The sequence below is a fragment of the Dasypus novemcinctus genome, chromosome 31, assembly GCF_030445035.2.
Source record: "Dasypus novemcinctus isolate mDasNov1 chromosome 31, mDasNov1.1.hap2, whole genome shotgun sequence".
Classification (NCBI taxonomy): domain Eukaryota; kingdom Metazoa; phylum Chordata; class Mammalia; order Cingulata; family Dasypodidae; genus Dasypus; species Dasypus novemcinctus.
The window spans coordinates 40,554,629-40,570,285 of record NC_080703.1 but is presented as its reverse complement, the minus strand read 5'-3'; the positions used below and the strand labels follow the sequence as shown (position 1 = coordinate 40,570,285).

At 42.0% G+C, this 15,657-nt stretch overlaps 1 protein-coding gene across 1 annotated transcript in view; it reads right to left on the bottom strand.

Annotated features, from left to right (window-relative positions):
• Positions 1-14,154, bottom strand: part of TBC1D5 (TBC1 domain family member 5) — a 589,141-nt gene extending 574,987 nt beyond the window's left edge. Inside the window, exon 1 of the mRNA XM_058290770.2 lies at positions 14,006-14,154. The gene's annotated coding sequence lies outside the window, so the exon portion shown is untranslated. The remainder of the gene's footprint in view (positions 1-14,005) is intronic.
• Between the last annotated feature and the right edge of the window lie 1,503 nt (positions 14,155-15,657).

The window sequence follows — 15,657 nt, the reverse complement described above, 5'->3', positions numbered from 1 at the left end:
TGGCAGAGCAAAAGCTCCAAGGTTCAGTTCCTCTACCCAAATAGCTGTGCAACTAGCAAAAACTGTCTGAATTAACCACTTTGAAACACCAGAATCTAGGGGAACACAGTGCAGACTCAGGGAAAGGTGGGAGGAAGAAGCCAGTAAATTGTGAAAAAGACCAGTGAGTTTCACCCTCACTGCAGCGGATACCTTCCTCCTTCCCCTAGCCAAATGGCAGGCAGCGGTGGGGACAGGACCTTCAGCTCCTGCTGCACCTTACTAGTGCCATGGTGAGATACAAAGAACTAGCCATCCAAGTTCCGGGAGTGTGTGGCCTGATTCCAGATCTCTCTACCTGGGATCAGCTCCTTCAGATCACTGGGGGCTGGCTCTGAGGGCAGCCACTGACCCAAACTCCTTGGACAAAGGCAGCAGAGGAATCGTACGGGCAGCAACGTTCCTCACAACTACAGAAAGCAGTTAAAGGACTGCATTACCTAGGCAAGTACTTAATTAAGAAAACACAGCTTCAAAATTCAAGAAGTGCCTGGTACCCTTGCTAGCCCCTCATCTACCCCCTCCACAACTCGGGGTGGAGCCAGCTTGCACTCTCACTGTGGGTCCCTGGCCCTGTACCATGGGGAGCAGACTAGCTGCCATGTACGTACTGGGTGCATGTATGTGAGTGTAAATTTACTGGGTGGAAGTGTGAGAGAGTGAGTGGGGAATGGGTCTCAGGTCTCCCTCCCTGAATTTTTCCTGAGGGCAGAAAAGACAATGGAACAGTGTCAGAAACAATTAAGTTGAAGGGGTATGGGGCAAAGTACTACCTAATTTAAGTCACTCAAGAGAGTGTCCAGGATGGGGAGAAGGTCTACTTCAAAGGGAATAAGGGGAGCATTCACTCAAATTTCTGTAAACTGTAAATGAGGAATTCCAAATACCTCTAACAAGCACAAGCCCAGGAACAGAAGGGGACTCTATGGCTCCATGAAGGCTCAGTTAAGACAGAGGGACCCTAAACTTCCCAGGCTCCTTGTGCTGATCTTCTGGATAACAGCCAAATCAGAGCCAATTTGCAAAGAGAGTGATAGATGCATTTTGCCTTGGTTTGTTTTTGTTTTGATTAGCTCCTGGCATTCAAATAAGCTTTTGTCATATTAATAGCAGGAAACAAACTTAAGGAACATCCCAGGGACTTCCAGAGACGCACTGTAAAATATTAAAATGTACAGTATGCAACAAAAGATTACAAGACAAAAAAACACAAAATGATGGTCCATTCAAAGGAAAAAAATTAAATCCAGAAACATCAAGAAACAGAACCAGATTTTGTACCTGGCAGGCAGAAACTTTCAAATAAGAATCCTCAATATGTTCAAGGAGATAAAGGAAAACATGAAGAACTACAGGATATGAAGAAACAATGAATGAATAACATGGGAATCTCTCCAGAGAAATACGGATGTCGATGAACACAATAACTGAAAGGAAAAATTCCCAAGACAGCTTCAACGGTAGATTGGAGGTGGCAGAAAAAAAAGAATCAATGATCTCAAAGACAAGAAACTGAAATGAGTCAGGCTAAAGAGCAGAAAGGTAAAGAATAAAAAGAACAAACAGCCCAAGAGACCCGTGGGATTCTATGAAGTGTGCCAATATATGCGTTACAGGGATCCCAGAAGGGGAAAAAACAGAGAAAGAGGCAAAGGAATATTCAAAGAAATAATGGCTGAAAACTTCCCAAATTTAACAAAAGAGATGGATATGCACATTTAAGAAGCCCACAATCCCCAAATAGGATAAACTCCAGAAGATCCATGCCAGTCACATACAAATCAAATTGTTCAATGCCACGGAAAAGAAAAGAATTCTGAAAGCTGCAAGAGAAAAAGGAGTCATGTACAATGGAATCACAATAAGATTAGGTACCAATTTCTCATCAGAAACCATGGAGGCAAGAAGGCAATGGTATGAAATATTTAAAGTGCTAGAAAAAGAAAAATTTCCAACCAAGAATTTTATATCTGTCAAGATTCTCTTTCACAAATGGGGGAGAGGGGAACAGACATAGTTCAAGTGGTTGAGCACCTGCTTCCCATGTACAAGGTCACAGGAATCAGGGTTTGATAATGGGTACTTCCTAACAAACAAACAAACCAAAAAACCAACTCTCATTGGGGAGTACTCAGTGGCTGAGTGCCTGCTTCCCATGTATAAGGTCCTGGGTTCAATCCCCAGTACCTCCTTAAAAAAGAAGGAGAAAAAGACATTCCCAGAAATACAAAAGTTGAGGGAGTTTGTCACCACTACACCTGCCCTACAAACAATGAAAAAAGGAGTTCTTCAGACTGAAAGGAAAGGACACTAGTGGTAGAAAGAAAGACCTCCAGTAAAGGTAACCATGTGGGTAACTATAAATACCAGAGCTATTGTACTGTATTGTTTGGTATGTAACTCCACTTAGTAGTTCTTATAGGTGCTAAAATAACAATGTATAAAAAGTAATGGGGGAAAAAAATTAATGGAAGAGCCACACTAAGAAAACAGAAGACATGAACCAATAAAAGGAATATATCAAAGCCTCAGAAGAAATGTAGAATTTGAGAGAACTAATCAGAGAAATGAGCACAAATTTCAAAAATCAAATTAATGAGTTGAAAGACAATATGGTCAAAGAGATAAATGACATCAAGAAGATACTGAGCAAGCACAAAGAAGAATCTGAAAACCTGAACAGAAAAGTAACAGATGGGAATGAAAGATACAATAGGTGAGATCAAAAATACATTGTGAGACATACAACAGCAGACTTGAAATGATAGAAGAAAGAATAAGTGATACCAAAGACAGAACAGCTACAATTGAAGGGAGAAAAGAGGAAGAGAGAAGAAAGATGGATAAAATTGAGCAGGGGCTCAGAGAGTTGAGTGACAACACAAAACATAACAACATATGTGTCATGGGAGTTCCAGAAGGAGAAGAGAAGGGAAAAGGGGCAGAGAGAGTACTGAGGAAATCATAGCTGACAATTTCCCAACTCTCACGAGAAAAATGCACTTACATGTCCAAGAAGCACACTGTACCCCAATCAAAATAAATCTGAATCGACCTACTCCAAGACACATAGTACTCGAAGAAAAAATTCTCAGAGCAGCAAGGGAGAAGCAAACCATCACACACCAGGGACATCCAGTAAGACTTACCACAGATTTATCTTCTAAAACCATGGAAGCAAGGAGACAGTGGTATGATACAATTAGGATACTGAAAGAGAAAACTGCCAGCCAAGAATTATTTATCCAGCAAAACTGTCCTACAAATAAGAAGGTGAGCATAAAATATTCACAAACAAATGGAAACTAAGAGTGTTTGCAAAAAATAATCAACCTTTGCAGGAAATATTAAAGGAAGCCTTAGAACCTGAAAGAAAAAGACAGGAGAGACAGGTTTAGAGGAGAGTATAGAAGAAAGAATAGCAGAAATGATAACCAAAAGTGTAAAAAGACAAAAATAAGGTATGACATATGAAAACCAAAGAATAAAATGGAGGAAGTATATAGTGCATTTATAGTAATATCATTGAAGGGATTAAACTACCCAATCAAAAGTACAGGTTGACAGAATGGATAAAAAAACATGAGCTATCCATATGCTGCTTACCAGAAACTCACTCTAAACCCAAGAATACAAACCAGCTGAAAGAGAAAGGCTGGAAAAAGATACTCCACATGAATAATAATCGAAAACAGATTTTAGATGTGAAAAAGTTATGACATAGAGAAGACCATTATATATTAATAAAAGGGACAATCCACCAGGAAGATAAAACAGTCAAGAACATCTATGCACCTAACCAGGGTGTCCCAAAATAAATTAGGCAAACTCTGGGAAAACTGAAGGGAGAAACAGACATCTGTACAATAATTGTAGAAGACTTCAACACCCCCACTCAAATCATTAGAACTAGACAGAAGATCAACAAGGAAACAGAGAACTTGAACAAAATGATAAATATGTTAGACCTAACCTATACAGAACACTGCATCCAAACTCAGTGGGTTATACATTCTTCTCAAGGGCCCATGGATCTTTCTCCAGGATAGACCACATGATAAGGCACAGTGCAGCTCTCAATAAATACAAAAAGACTGAAATTATACAACGTACCTTCTCAGACCCTAAAGAAATAAAACTAGAAATCAATAATAGACAGGAAGGGCAGTGGACTTGGCCCAGTGGTTAGGACATCCGTCTACCACATGGGAGGTCCACGGTTCAAACCCTGGGCCTCCTTGACCCGTGTGGAGCTGGCCCATGCATAGTGCTGATACACGCATGGAGTGCCCTGCCACACAGGGGTGGCCCCCACGTAGGGGAGGCCCATGCGCAAGAAGTGTGCCCCATAAGGAGAGCCGCCCAGCACAAAAGAAAGTGCAGCCTGCCCAAGAATGGTGCCACACACACGGAGAGCTGACACAACAAAAAGAAACACATATTCCCGTGCTGCTGACAGTAACAGAGCAGACAAAGAAGACACAGCAAATAGACACAGAGAACAGACAACTGGGGTGGGGGGGAAGGGGAGAAAAATAAATAAATAAATCTTTAAAAAAATAAAAATAAAAATAAAGTTGCGTGATAGCATTCTACATCAATTAAATAGTTCTAAAAAGAAAAAAGAAAAAAAAATAATAGACAGGAAGAAACTAAATTCGCAAACTTGTGGAGGCAGAACAACACACTCCTAAATAATCAGAGGGTCAAAGAAGAAATTGCAAGTGAAATCGGTAAATATGTTGAGACAAATGAAAACAAGAACACAATGTATCAAAACATAAGGGGTACAGCAAAGTCATCTTGAGAGGAAAATTTATAGCCCAAAATGCCTATACTTAAAAAGAAGAGCTAAACTCACAGATAAAACTGAACAACTAGAGAAACTAGAAAAAGAACAGCAAACCAATCCCCCAAAGCAAACAGAAGGAAAGAAATAATAAAGATCAGAATACAAATAAATGAAATTGAGAACAAAAAAAAAGATAGAAAATCAGCAAAACGAAAAGCTGGTTCTTTGAGAAAATCAATAAAATGGACAAACCCCTAGCTAGACTAACAAAGAAAAAAAAGAGAAGATGCAAATAAATACAATCAAAAATGAATGGGGGAGAAGTTACAACCAACCCCATAGAAATAAAAAGAACCATAAGAGGATATTATGAGAAACTGTATGCCAACAAACTAGACAATCTAGATGAAAAGAAAAAATTACTAGAAATGTACAACCTACACTGACACTACAAGAAATACAAGATCTTAACAAACCAATCACATTTAAGGAGACTGAATCCACCATCAAAAATCTCCCAGCAAAGAAAAGTCCAGGACCAGATGGCTTCACAGGTGAATTATACCAAGTATTTCTAAAAGAATTAACATCAATCCTGTTTAAACTCTTCCAGAAAATTGAAGAGGAGGGAAAATTACCCAACACATTTTATGAAGCCAACCTCACCCTAATACCAAACCCATATAAAGATACTACAAGAAAAGAAAATTACAGGCGGGCAGACTTGGCCCAGAGGTTGGGGCATCCGTCTACCACGTGGGAGGTCCTTGGTACAAACCCCAGGCCTCCTTGGCCCACGTGGGTCTGGCCCATGCGTGGTGCTGATGCACACGGGGAGTGCCATGCCATGCAGGGGTGTACCCACACAAGAGAGCCCCATGCGTGGGGAGTGCACCCCGTGGGGAGGACTGCCCATCTCGAGGAAAAGTGTGGCCTGCCTAGGAGTGGCGCCACCCACACGGAGAGCTGACACAACAAGATAATGAAACAAAAAGAAACACAGATTCCCATGCCGCTGACAACAACAGAAGCGGACAAACAGGACACAGCGAATGGACACAGAGGACAGACAACTGGGGCAGGGGGGTGGGGGGGAAGGGGAGAGAAATAAGTAGATAAATAATAAATCTTTAAAAAAAAAAGAAAAAATAATTACAGACCAATCTCTCCAATGAACATGGATATAAAAATCCTCAACAAAATACTTGCAAACAGACTCCAACAGAGTAATCAAAAGACTTAAACATGACGACCAGGTGGGATTTATTCCTGGTATGCAAGGCTGGCTCAACATAAGAAAATCAAAGTAATACACCACATTAACAAATTGAAGGAAAGAACATATATGATAATCTCAATCGAAGCGGAAAAGGCATTCAACAAAATCCAGCATCTTTTTTTTGATAAAAACATTTCAAAAGATAGGAATAGAAGGAAAATTCCTTAATACGATAAAAGGCATATATTAAAAACCCACATTAAACGGGGAAAGGTTGAAAGCTTTCCCTCTAAGATCAGGAACAAGACAAGGATGCCCACTGTCACAAATGTTACTCAATATTGTATTAGAAGTTCTAGCTAGGCCAATAAGAGAAGAAAAAAAAAACTTAAAGGCATTCATATAGGAAAAGAGGAAGTAAAACTCTGTTTGCAGATAACATGATCCTGTACTTAGAAAAACCTCAACAAAGCTACTTGAGCTAATAAATGAGTTCAGCAAAGTGGCAAGATACAAGATCAACACACAAAAATCAGTAATGTTTTTGAACACTAGAAAGGAACAATCTGAGGAGGAAATCAGGGGGGAAATTCCATTTTCAACAGCAACAAAAAGATTCAAATACCTAGGCATTACTTTAACCAAAGAAGTACAGACCTATATGCAGAAAACTACAAAACAATGGTTAAAGAAATCAAGAAAGATCTAAACAAATGGAATGACATTCCGCATTCATGGACTGCAAAAATAAATATCATGATGACAATCTTACCCAAACTGATTTATGGGTTCAATGTAATACCAATCAAAATCCCAAAAGTTTACTTTACAGAATTAGAAAAGGCAATTATCAAATTCATTTGGAAGGGAAAGTGCACCTGAATAGCCAAAAGCATTCTTAAAAAGAAGAGGGACGCGGGAGGAATTTCACTGCCTGACCTTGAAACATACTACAAAGCTACAGTGGTCAAAATAGCATGGTGGGAAGTGGCTTTGGCTCAACTGATAGAGCGTCTGTCTACCATACAGGAGGTTCAGTTCAAACCCAGGGCCTCCTGACCCGTGTGGTGAGCTGGCCCACGCACAGTGCTGATGCGCGCAAGGAGTGCCATGCCACGCAGGGGTGTTCCCCACGTAGGGGAGCCCTGTGCAAGAAGTGTGCCCTGAAAGGAGAGCCACCCCATGGCTGGAAAAAGAAATCAAGCCCACAGCATGTAGCTGCCTACACGGCCCAGGACACTGGTTAAGATGTAAAAGATCAGGAAGTGGATATAGCTCGAGTAGTTGAATGCCTGCTTCCCATGTACTAGGTCCCAAGTTCGATCCCCAGAACCTCTTAAAAACAAAACAAACAAAAAAACCAACTCTCATTGGGGAGTGGATGTAGCTCAGTGGTTGAGCACCTGCTTCCCATACACGAGGTTCCAGGTTCAATCCCCAATACCTCCTTTAAAAAAAAAACAGAAGACCTCCCCTCAGGGAAACAATATACAGATGGTACTGTAGACTGTAATTTTCTCTAGGCTGTACACTTTCTTCCTACAATAACATCACCAGACCCCACTTGTGTGCTTCATGTGACCCTAGCAGAAACTCCGCAGTGAAATCTTTGTCTGTAACCCTATACAATGCTGCTCATTTTCCCATCTATTTGGAGAGCGCTGCTTTCATTATCTGGCCTGCTGCCACCGGAGAATCTCTCCTGTCTATAAGTCCCAATAAAGTTCAAGTCTGGGTCTGGGCCAGGTGCATTCTTTGGTCTTGCAGCTGCCCTGGCCCGTGCCCTCTGGGAGTTGGGTTGGAACAGTAGCACATCACTGTGAACATAATTAACAGCACTGAAATACATATCTGAATGTGCTTAAAAGGAAAAATGTTAGGTTTTAGATATACAATAACATTTTTTTTAGCTTAATGCATTTCCATGGAAATCCAGGGAAGTTAAGTGACTTGCCATTAGGCAACAGAACTGTGTTAGGTTGGGATTCAAGGTTCCTGAGGCACAGGCCAGTATTTCCCACTCCTCACACTGCCGGCTTTGCTGCAGGGGTGCATGCATTGCCTTAAGTAGACAGTAGAATTTCTATCTGTATTCAAAGTTTGATTTAAATCCGTGTTTTTATCTGTTTAAAAAATTGTGGTTTTTTTTTAATTTCTTTAACTTTTTACTTATAAATGTTTATTCACAACAAAAGACATTCTGAGTTATATTATAAAAAAGAGCATTAAACTTCAGTGACATTTTTTAAGCCATTCAATAAATAAATAATCCATTAAAAAAAAGTAGACTCACAAAACCTCTGAGCTAGAAGGGTCCTTAAGTGCTAATCTGGTAGATTGGTTTTCCAGATACATTAAAACCCTTTTGACAGCTGAGTAGATCAAATCACAGTGGTACCATATCAAAACACTGCATTTCAAGTCAACAAAATTAACAAAATCATTCCAGCACAGCCTCCACAAATTAAAATTAATCATGATAAAACACATTATACAAAAATGACTGGCTCCGGGTGGCATGATTATCTACCTGAAAAATGTATGAGAATCAAGTGAAAAACCATTAGGATAAGTAAGAGATTCAGAAAGCGACTGGTTACAACATAAATACACAAAAAACAATGGCTCTTCAATTTACCAGTAATAGGTAGAAAAATATATATATGTACAGGAAGAAAAATCCCATTCACAACAACACAAATACAGTGGAACAGAAGACCAAATGATAACATTTCTGATATACATAGAAAAAGAGTAGATCATTCATTTAGTATTGAAACATAAGGTTAAAAAAAAATGCGGCGGAAGTAGATGTGGCTCAAGTAATTGATTCCGCCTCAACACAAAAGGTCCTGGGTTTGGTTCCCGGTGCCTCCTGGAGAAGAGGAGCAAGAGAGAGAGCTGGCACAACAGAGAGACACAAACAGGAAAGACAATGAGAGACACAACAAAGCAGGGAGCTGAGGCAGCCCAAGTGATTAAGTACCTCTCTCCCACTTGGGAGGTCCCATATTCGGTTCCCAGTGCTTCCTAAAGAGAAGATGAGCAAACACAAGGAGCACATGGCAAATGAACAACAAGTGCAAACAACAGGGGGGCAGGAGGGAGTGACAAATAAAATAAGCCTTTAAAATAAATTTTTTTGGATCCTCTACTTCACATTCTACATCTAAATATGTTATGGGATAATTACAAACCCAAAAGTGAAAATAAAACTAGAAAATAGTTGAAAAAATATAAATTAATAGCTACATAAACACAGAGTAGGGATAGCTTATCTATACAAGATACATAAAGTAAGAAGCAAGATTCAACTATATAAAATGCTAAAATCCAAAAGAAGGCAGAAGAAGGGGCAGAGGGAATAGGTATAAGGTAAATTATACCTCAGTAAAGCTATTAAAATAAAGAGCCTCTCAAACAGCTTTATAGTAAAGGATAAACTGGTAGAACATTTCTGATAGACAATCTGGCAATGTGTATAAAATTGTTAAATGCAGGCATATCTTTTGACCCAATATTTCCACTCACAACAATTTTTCCCAAATAAATAATGCATATACATAAAGGGGCTGTTAGCTTCAACAATGCACAGGGTAGCACTGTTAATTAAAGATTAAGATTAATCCAGATATCCAAGAATGGAAAACTACATAAATTATAGCACATTCATACAATGAAATAATATGCAGCCATTAACAATTACATAGAAAAGTAGTTCAATGACAAGAGTAATGGCATAAAATAATAAATGAAAAACAAATACAAGTAACAAAATAGTACGGCTCCCTTTGTAGAATGATATGCATGTTTATTTTGTAAATTCACAAGTTTTACTACGTACTTATTATGTATGCTCATGTATGAATGATATACTTCAAAAAATTTTATTTAAAAAATAAAAATAATAGTATGGCTCCCACTTTTAGTTAAAAATATTTATATATATATTAAGTATATCCATGTTTATGCATTACATATATTTCACACACACACACACCAGATAAATGGATCAAAATTAACCTTCAAACTGGCAGGGAAAATTAAAGGAGGTTTCATAATATGCATATGCACGATATTAATTTTTCAAATTCCAAAAAATGTTGACTTTTAAGACACGTATACCCCATGAGTTTTAGATAAGGGGCTGTAAATCAATCTGGAGAATGGAAAGATGGATTACTTAAAGGAGTTAGTTGTAGAAGTCAAAAAGTATAGAGAAAGCAGCTTCCAAAAGAAAGGTGATCCTGCCCTGGGCTTTAGAGCAACACAACACTTGAAAGTTTTTAATCAATCCTTTCACACCACCACCCACAGACCTCTTTTATTATTTCCTCAGCCCCCATCTCCCTACCTTCATGTTCTGAAAGACATGAGCTGCCAAACCAAACGGGATAAAAATATTATAACAATTTTATATTTTTATCCAAAAAATACAAGCTTCCTCTTTCCCTGGCCTATACAGCCTTATCCCAAATAAATGTATAGTTTCCATTAAGCTCCTTCAAGTATAGCCAGTATTAATTATACGGCTTATCCATAGTAGAATACAGTATCTAACATTTACCTAGTAGCACTATTTGCCAGACACTATTCTAAGGATTTCATACGTATTAATTTAATCCTCAGAACCACCCTGTGAGGTACTTACTATTATTATTCCCATTATAAAGATGAGAAAAGTGAAGCATTGAGAAGCTCAGTTATAAGTAATATAATAATTTTAAGTAAGCAAAAACAGCTATTAGAAAGCTTACGTATTTGGACATGGAACAAATGCTCCCCTGGATTTACAACCAGTATCATTAGCCCTGGGCGGGCAGGTGTGAAGCCCAGGAGGCACGGCAGAGCCAGTGTGCTCTGTGCCCCACACACAGCACCAGGAAGAGAACTGGAAAAGCGGGAGCGGAGTGCAGCAAGGGCTTCAAACCCACTCTCATATTAACAGAAAGCTCAAGAAAGAGAATTCAGACGATTCCAACAGATAAAAACTTCACGGCCTCTTTTCATCCAGTATGTGTCACGCTTAGTGTTATTAAACTCCTGCACAGGCATTACGGTTTCATTTTGTAAGACATATGAAGAACGGGAAACATTCCTAAACACTGGATGTGTTCTGGACAAAGCATTTCAACAGTGATTTGTTGTTCTGCTGATTTCCTTCCCAAACCCTCTATCATCCCAGTGCAAAGAGAATCGACGCTACTGGAATTAGCTCACAGACCCCAGCAAAACCTCTCAATTCCCAGGTGCCAATGCGCACACTTTATGTACTGCTATTCCAATGACCTGTTCCTGTTGAGGGAAATCTCTTAGGCCAGGTTTACAAACGCCATCCTCAGACTGGTGCCAGTATGGGGCAATGCTTTCAGTGACCAGAGACAAAGAGGGAAAGGACATTTTAGTTTTATGGAACACAAATTTTTCAACCTGAAAGTTCATCCTTTATTCTGAGACTGTCCTTCTTGCTTTTTTGGTATTAAAATATGATAATGATGACCAATGTCTAGTAGTTGTTTTTAATGGAATATACTTGCAAAATAAAAAGTTATTCCCTCAAAAAAATAATTAAATGTCAGCATAATAAATATAGAATAAATCTACCATGTGTCAGCATTGGGGGGTAGGAGAAGAGGAAGCACAGGCAGGAAATTAAGGGCTGAAAAACCTTCAGGGTGAAAAGGAAGTAGACATTATTTTTACATTTAATGGTGACATTGAACTCAGAGACTGACTGGTCCAGCAAACAAAAACACACAAAATAAGCTTTGAAAATTTCAGTATCTTTTTCAGAAAAGACGATTACAAGCATTGAGGTATTCTTCATTTTAGAGTGGAAGAAATGGGGAAAACAGAATGATGATAGATTTGAATTTTAAAATGAAAGCAAAGGATTTAAAAGAATATCATTATTTTTCTTCTAAAAAGGTAGCACAGAGAAGACTGACAAGAGCAGGGACTCTGGAGTCAGTCAAAAAGAATCCCAGCTTGACATTTACTGTTTAACCCTGAGCATGATTTACCATCTCTCTTTTTCCATTTCCTCAGAGGTTGCTGTTAGGATTACATGAGCACTTTGGATTATATGTTTGGACTATATGTAGACCACTTTGAACAGTCTTGGCACGTAGTGCTTCAAAAGTTTTGCCTATTTATAAATATTATTTAAGAGCATTTATAAGAAACAAAGTTAAAGTAAGGCCTAGAATGAAGACTAAAACTTATGGCACTGAAGTAAATTATTTTATACTTCCACAAATTTTTTTAAGTGTACTGATAAAACCCAACTGTCCAGGGGAACAGGTATAGCTCAGTGGTTGAGCACCTGCTTCCACATAAGAGGTCCCTGTTTGAGCCCCAGTACCTCCAAAGAACAAAACAAACAACAAAGGGAAAAAACCAACTCGGGGGAGCCCATGTAGCTCGTGGTTGATGCATACTGAAGTCCTGGGTTCAACCCCTAGCCCCAGTACCTCAAAAATACAAACAAAACAACTGTCCATAGCTGAGCAAGTCTTTCAGCTAGAAGTGCACCAATCTCCTAAGGGAAAATTCAGAAGCCAGGTGATGGAGACACCATAAAACCTGCAGGCATGGTACATGCATTCTTCCTAGCTGTAACCACCCCCGAACTTCTACTATCCCTTCCCATGGAGCCTGGACCTGGCCTGTTCTCCCAGCCTAAGACAACTCCCTAGGCAAGCTCTCCCTGTTCGTCCTGCCATTTGCCCCTTCTCTCAAAACCCCTCTACATCCAGAGTGAATTATTAAACGATATATCACTTTATTTCTTAGCACACTTGTTACCCATATTCTTGCTACTCAAGGATGATCTCTTGTTTAGCAGCATCTAGAGGCTTGTTAGGAATCACAGATCTACAAAGTCAGGATCTGCCTTTTAACGAGAGCCTGGACGGATACATTGAAGTTTGAGAAGCACTGCTCTCTGACACCACTGCATAGGTAGCTGTAAGAATTTTAAATGTTCAAGCTTACATATGCATTTTGGAGATATGGTATAAAAATTAACAAGTAATCAGAAAGCTGCAGAAAAGAAAAAAAAACAAAAAATGGATTTCTTTGCCACTGGAATCTAAAGTGTGCCAAAGTTTATTTTTCAGAAAGGCATGAGATAAATGATTCCTGCTTCAAAACAGTATTTTGGGCAACAGCACAACACCAAGAAAATATAGCATTGGGACTGTATGTTGATGAAAAAGAGTACAAATGAATGACTAGGTCTAGAAAGTTCCGCACAATCTGACCCAAAGGTGGGCAACCTATATTCTAAAACTTGAGGATTTAGCCCAATTCACAGTCGGCAAGAGAAACTCTTCCCAGAAAGTTTTCATTGAGAAAAATTTAAAGAATGCCAAGTTTAAACACAGATTATATCCTGGAACTAAAACGAGTTAGTTAACTAGTAATAGACCCGAATCCTGTTTTGGAAGGTTTGAGTGTGCGTGTTTTCAGGAAAAGCCAGAAAAACGTCGACTTTCACCCTGTGCACAATTTTCTCATATCCCGAAAGATCTCAACGTGGATGTTCCTCAAGGTGAAGACACTTAAGTAGTGCTAAAAGGCGTGTCGCCCGTTCTCAAAGGTAAAGGCTTTTCTCTCGTCAAGTCTGCCTTTCAGAAGGTTTGGGGAGTCCGGGCCCGTCTCGCTTCCGGCTCGAGCAGGAGGCATGTTTCTCTCCCAGGGCTGAAAAAAGGGGATAAACGGACCGAGTAGGAAGTGCAACCCCAGTCGGGCCACAGGCTCTGCCTGCCCGCCGAGGCGGCCGCTCCCGCGGGGACCCCACGCTCCGGGGCCGCCCCCCAGCCCCGCGCCGGCCGCGGAGGCCCCCCCGGGCGGCGCCTCCAGGGGCCTTCGGGCCTCCGCGGGGGGCGGCGGGGGTCGCTGGGGGGCCGGCGGCGGCGGGCTCGGCCGTATCCGGCGTTAGTTGGTGTTACCTGTGGCGCAGAAGGGCTCCCCAGCGCCCCTTCCCTGAATCCTCCTCCTCCTCCCCTCCTCTCTCTCTCCCACAGCCTCCGCCGGGCGCTCGCGGAGCCGGCCTGGCCCGACCCGAAAGAGAGCAGGGCGGGCGGCGGCGGCGGCGGCGGCCACGTGACCACGCCCGCGCCGTCACGGCGGCCGCTTCCTGCGGCGCGCCCTCGCGGCGCCCCACCTCTAGTCACCCCGCGGTCCGCGCGCCCGGCAAGCTCGTGCGCACGCGCCCGCCGGGGCCGTGGCGTCTGCGCGGGCGCGCGCTCCCGGGGCCGTGGCGTCTGCGCGGGCGCGCGCTCCCGGGGCCGTGGCGTCTGCGCGGGCGCGCGCTCCCGGGGCCGTGGCGTCTGCGCGGGCGCGCGCTCCCGGGGCCGGGCGCTGTGGCCCGCGAGGCGCGAGGGCGGCTGGGCGAGCCGCGCGCCGGGTGGGCCGAGCCCGCCGGCGGCAGGGCGCATGCGCGCGGGGGCTCCTGTAATCCCGCTGCGCTCGCCATCCCGCCCTGGCGCGGCGGCCGGCTGGGAACTGGTCTCTGGGTCTTGACCCGAGGCTGACCTCGCGTTAAGACTTTGGGAGTTTAGGGGCCGAGAGCGAGGGAAGACGTCGGCCACGGGAAGCCCCCTGAAGAATGGCGGTGGCCTTCCTCTTTAGGAATTTGCATTTCCTAGTCGCCTGTAAATGGCCTTGTTCATAGGCAGGTGGACTCCTATTCATCCTTCAAGACCCAACTCAAGTGTCACGTCCTCTGTGAAACACCCAGTTCCTCTTTGTGAAAACTACCTTGTACTATAACCCATAAAGACCTATTGTTTAAAAGTTATTATTTACAAGCTCACAAGTCTAGACTCGAATTTATCTTTTCCTCATAACCCAAGACAGTGACTTCAGCACTGCTCTATCTCCATATAGATCTGATGAGTGACTGTCAGGACGCAGGCAAAGCCTAAGCCCTGCGCCTCTTTGCCCTTGACCTCTGCTTAATCGTGGTTTAAGCTTCAGGTGGGGTGCTGTTGGGTTGGTTTCCCCCGTAGGAAAGGCTTTGAATGGCAGCGCTAATTAGAGTGGTAAATGTGTCACCTAGTAAAAAAGATTTATGATCTTTAAAATTAGCCTGTCTTCACAAAGAGCTCCAAAGTTGAGTCCAGAAAAAGGAAATCGAGTCAGAGAAAGGTCAAATTCCCAGAGGTTAGCTAGCTTTGGAGGAAAGTCCCTGTTTGGGAGACCTTTATGCACTGAAAACTGCACCCTCCCATAGAGGCATTTCCTCGCTTTCGTTGCAGAAGCTAGACAGTTTAAGTTACTGCCTCTAACCAGATTTACTCACCACAAATAATTAAAATGTAAATACTTCCTAACTGGGAGTTCTGGCTAGACCAGCATCCTTAGGTAAAACTGATGAACACCGGGGCCAAGAAAACAGGGCTGGTAACAAAATCACCAAAAACGCTGCGGTGACTGTTGATCAAGAAATGATGTGCAGAAAGTAACCACCATAGCTGGTGAGGGCGGGAGAGGGAAGAAGAGGTGTGATGTGGGGCATTTTCAGGACTGGGAGTTGTCCTGGGTGGCGCTGCAGGCACAGATGCTGGACCTTGTATGTCCTGCCGTGGCCCACTGGGTG